Source organism: Euphorbia lathyris, chromosome 2 (assembly GCF_963576675.1).
Source record: "Euphorbia lathyris chromosome 2, ddEupLath1.1, whole genome shotgun sequence".
Classification (NCBI taxonomy): Eukaryota; Viridiplantae; Streptophyta; class Magnoliopsida; order Malpighiales; family Euphorbiaceae; genus Euphorbia; species Euphorbia lathyris.
In genome coordinates this window covers 29,100,176-29,105,197 of record NC_088911.1, presented here as the reverse complement: position 1 = coordinate 29,105,197, position 5,022 = coordinate 29,100,176, and the positions used below count along the sequence as shown (strand labels likewise).

Below are 5,022 nucleotides of genomic sequence, written 5' to 3'. Positions count from 1 at the left end.
CGAAAAATGAACCCTAAGCAATGATTTTACATCTATTATTTGTTGCCTATAGTTAGATAATGCAACACTATTTTAAACTTGAGGCAACGTTTTAATCCCAAAAGCAACACTATTTCGAGTCCAAAAGCAACGGTATTTTATATTAGAGGCAACAACCTTGTAACCTTTAGCAACACCATTTGTTATAAGCGCAACGGCTTTCTTGGGATTCAGCAACGATTATTTTTATAAATCACCAATTTTTATTAACTAAAGCAACACAGTTTTATAACAAAGGTAGCAAATTTAATTTATAGCAACAATTCTTTTCTTCCAAATGCAACACTTTTTAACGTTTAGGCAACTGTTTTAGTTAAAAATGCAATGATGTTTAAAGAACAAGGCAACGATGTTTAGACTAAAAGGCAACAGTGTTTATATTCAAATACAACCATTATATTTATAATCCAAAAGGCAACGCCTAAACATCCAATAGTAACAAAATCCAAAATTACCTAAAAATTAGCATTCAAGAGTATCTAAAACATCCAAAATCCACAAGTTAAATAAATCAAGCTTCACGTGCATCTAAATGGACTAAATTGATATCAATAACAACACCATCCAAATTTAGATTGAGCGATGGGTTCATAAGGCTCAATTTTTGTATAAGAAATTGAAAATGAGCTAATGGTTCTCAAATCTCATTGTTCACTTCCTCTCTGATTTCCATTTTAAATTGCTCCATTACACCTTCAGACATGGGGTTCTTACTCGTACTAGATGAAGATTCGACACTCCTATCAACTTCTATTTTCTTGACATGACCTATCTTACCAACTAGCCATTCACGCCCATGAGATGATACTTCTCCGATTATTTCATCAATCCGCTCAATTTTTCCTTTTAGATGACAACTCTTCAATCCTTGCCTGTAGAATTAAAAATTGAAAACAAAAGACAATTAATTAATAGCAAAAATAAAGATGCAAACTGACTGTTTTTTCACAAAAGAAGGTAAGTGATGCTTAATTAAGAAAGTTGGGCTGCTAAGTGCTGAGTTATCTAAACTCAATAAATATGTCAATGGAAAATGCAACTCTCTCAAATGTCTTTATCCAGTTGCGAAACATTTGTAGTAAAAGAAACTAAAAGGAGATTGAGAATATTCACAACCATTTGGTGGCTAATGCTCTGATGATCATGCAATTAAGAGAACTCCTAATTTATCTTTTATTCTTGTACAAAGTGGGAAATTACACAAGTTAAACACATGATGCCCATGAGGAAATTAAAAACATGGTAACGTGCATGTGAATATTCAATAAAAAGCATTCTAAAAATAAGGCAATAACCTGATACCTTCCTAAAAAGCACTTGACAAAATCTTCTAGTTTCTAATACTAATATAAAAAAAAATGGAAGAGTTAAACAGTTCTCTGAACCTTTGAAGTATATACTTGTCTTCTAAACTAAGTGAAATTGTTTTTACAATATAGAAGTCAAAAAGTAAATATTCAAATTAATTTTGTAGAACTACATAAACAATTGGATAGAGAGGTAGTATGGTTTAAAAATGATAAACGTACACATTACATTCTAATTATTTCCCTTCATGTCATTTTTCAGTCCAATTATTTTTATGCTTAATCATATTTGTTTAAGCAATGCTATTTTGGAGACTAACTTTAGGAATATTTATAAGTGTAAATGTGTCATTAGTAAGCATAGAGGGTAAATTCTCGACTCCTTACTCGAGAGGGATAACCTCTTGGTTTTTTCTTTTCAAAAAACTGGACACTGCAGAACATGTTTTTGATGTGTCGGGTGCGAGTTCGACCGAGTCCCATGTCTGGAGGTTCCGACACCGCCACTCTGACCTCCAAGAAGAATCGGTGCTTCGTAGACATATATGGATGGAATAAGGAAAAACTTCAACTCATTAATTGATACTCCATGATGTTACTAAAGCACTGGAACAAGGCATGCCAAAAAGGGTCCCAACTAAAACTAGGAGAATAAATCTAAAACAAAGACAATCTAAGTGCAAGGACATGAATTTACATTATAATTACTTGTAAAACACAAACTTGGTTAAAGTAGTAATTTTAATAAAAGAGAAAATGATTAGATAATTGTTAAGATTTTGATTTATCTAGAAGTAGCAATATGAGGAATTTTATCAGCACATGTAATTTATTAAACCTTGTGTCGGAAGCTTCAAGCTTAGTTTGTACATTATTCATCACCAAGTCTTCACACATTCACTATACTCTTCTACTATTCTGCACTAAAACTTGGTATCAGACCAGCAGAGGCCAGCAGGTAGATATCAAAAGAACGTCATATCAGTTTTAAGCTATATGATTAAGTCAACACTTTTTTTCACAATTATAAATTTCTAACCTCTACAATTAAGCCTCCACCAAATGCCAATAATTGTTAATGCTAGAGATTAAGCATATACTCTGACATCAAGTTTGAACAAACAGCCAAATGTAGCAAAAAAAAAAAAAATTGGTTCCAACACCTCATGTGCAGGGTTCCAATTTCACAAGCCTCCTATGCCTATTTCCTTGCCAAGTCAATCATATAAAAAAGAAAAAGAGACAACATATTCGGTGCTTTTAGGAGAAGAGATATAGCTTCTCAAGTAGCATTATGACAAACTAAGCAAATAAACTTTTCCTAATCAAATGCATATTACTATTACTAAACATCATAAAGCTAAATTATTGTTTTATTAATGTAATGTTAGGAAACAATTATTCAGCTCATGTATTGTGAAAACAAGTATAATGCCATCAAAATATGACACAATTAAGTTTCATTGTGTCCCCACATGGATAATCTTCTTCACAATGTAACCAACAAGGCACGCATACTCCATAATGGCTTCAGAAACTTCTATTTACTGCAGCTGAAATTTTGATAGTAATTCATTATCTTTGAAAGCTTCAGAATGACTATAATATTTCACAAATAACCCTAACAACAATCAATTCTTCTCCGTGTTAGTCATGATCTTAACTATAAGAAACAAAAACCCAAAGCATGTACATGCTAACGAAGTGGGCATACATGTATTTGATGTTACAAAACAAGTTCTTATCTACCAAACCCTAAGTTCTTGAAGAAAATTTGTCAAATATTGCAAAGTTTGGGATTAAGTTAAAAGCAAAAATTCAATTTGGGGCTAAATTGTTTAATCTGATGAAACTATATGACAAAAATCCTCAAGCCTAATTCGGTCAACAATGATTCATTACCAGAATCTATCAATGCAATAGCACTTATCAACATAAATACATGAACTGCAAATATAATTCACAATGTATATTTTGAGTCAGCAGAGAAACAAATCAGACTATACCATTACGAGAGTCGTGCTTATGAGATTTTTTTATCCTTTAGCTCTTCTTTCTTATCATCACTCCCTCTGCTCTTCCTTTCCCCTACTTCTTCTTTCTCCCTTCTATGTTGTTTTCTGCATTGTTCTTCGTCTGTATATTTACAATCAAAAGCATATTAAATCATAATAAAAATAGAATGATAAAATTTAGAAAAAATCCATAATAAGCTAAATGACTCGCAGTACTTTCAATATGTACCCATCTTCAGCCTTCCAGGAAATTCTCTAGAAATAAACAGAGAAATTGAGTACTTTCAGATCTCTAGAAATAAATAGAGAAATTGAGTACTTTCAGAGGTAGACAGGGATGGGCTTCACTAATGTAATAGCCTGTTTTAACAATTCAATTCGTCATGCTCAACCAGTTCATTAATCAGCTCCGATTTCAATCCTGTAAAAACAGGTTCAGTTGCATTATAAAACACATAAAGCTTCTCTTTCCAATCTTTAGGAAAAAAATTGCAGACTGGTTCCGAACAAAGAGATATAACAAGATTGAAGAAACTAAGTAACTGAAAGATTTAGAAAGGTTCCGAACAAAGAGACACCCCAAACTCAGTCATGAAAAGAAGGATGCAAAATAAAAATAAAATAGAGAACCGATGAAATTAGGGGTTAGGAAGTTACCTTAACCAACAGCCATGTAAGGAAGAGGAAGATCATCAATGGGAGCCATGAGAGAGGAATTACCATTAGTATAGATGAGAGCCATTTTAGAAGAATTGCAAACCCTAGCACAGAATGACGAGAGAGAGAGAGAGAAGCGTAGAGAGAGTGAGACAGAGGGTAAAGAAAAGATGAAATATTCTAAGTGAAAAAAAAGTGATGGTACGGTGGGAAAGTGAAAAGTATATTTATTAGGGGGAAATGAAAAGTGTGAAAATTAATGGAGGGAAGTGAAATTTTATGGTGAAACTAATGGTGGGAATGTTTTGGTGGGAAGTGAAATTGACCAAAATCTTAAAATTTTTTATTGTAGGAAATATTATTTTTTAACCAAATTTTTAGTTAATTGGAATATTATTTATTAGGAATATCATTAATTTATTTAGTTGATTTTTTATAAGTTTTTTTAGTTGATTGGAATATTATTACACTTTACACTATTTTTTTGAAATGACACTTTATACTATTTTTAATCAATAAAAGCAATTATTTACAAATTATATATACAATCTTTAATTAATGTGTTGAAATTAAATTTATCAAATTAATTAGGTATAGTGATTGTTTTTAGGATGTTAAAAAACCGAATAGACCGAAATAATCCACTGAACCGATGAAATTTGGTTTTTCGATCTATTTGGTTCGGTTTCGGTAATATATCTATAACTTTGGTGATTTTGGTCGGTTCAGTTTTCATTAAAAATAGTCAATTAACTGAACTGGACAATTTAAATTTAATACTTAAATAATAGTCGAACCAAAAAAATACTTAAATAATAGTTGAATTTAATAAATTGTTTGTCAACATTTATATAATAATGTTTGTGAACTTTTTCATATAACTAGATTTTTTTTTTTTTTTGAAATAATGGAACATATTAAATAATTTATCAATATTTATGTATAAAATGTTTTATCAACAATATTTATAGTGTTTTTTACATAAGTAGTTGAAATTGGTTTTT

The 5,022-nt window shown here is 30.9% G+C and overlaps 1 long non-coding RNA gene across 3 annotated transcripts; it reads right to left on the bottom strand.

Moving 5' to 3' along the window:
• Positions 1-453: 453 nt before the first annotated feature.
• On the bottom strand, positions 454-4,217 carry LOC136220395 (uncharacterized). Of its 3 annotated transcripts, XR_010684515.1 has the most exons (5): positions 4,019-4,217; positions 3,578-3,782; positions 3,353-3,482; positions 1,734-2,899; positions 454-911 (listed from the first exon to the last, which is right to left on the bottom strand). It is a non-coding gene; the product is annotated as an uncharacterized lncRNA (long non-coding RNA). The 3 variants fall into 3 exon arrangements; XR_010684513.1 differs by lacking the exon at positions 1,734-2,899; XR_010684514.1 differs by lacking the exon at positions 1,734-2,899 and having other exon boundaries at positions 3,591-3,782.
• Between the last annotated feature and the right edge of the window lie 805 nt (positions 4,218-5,022).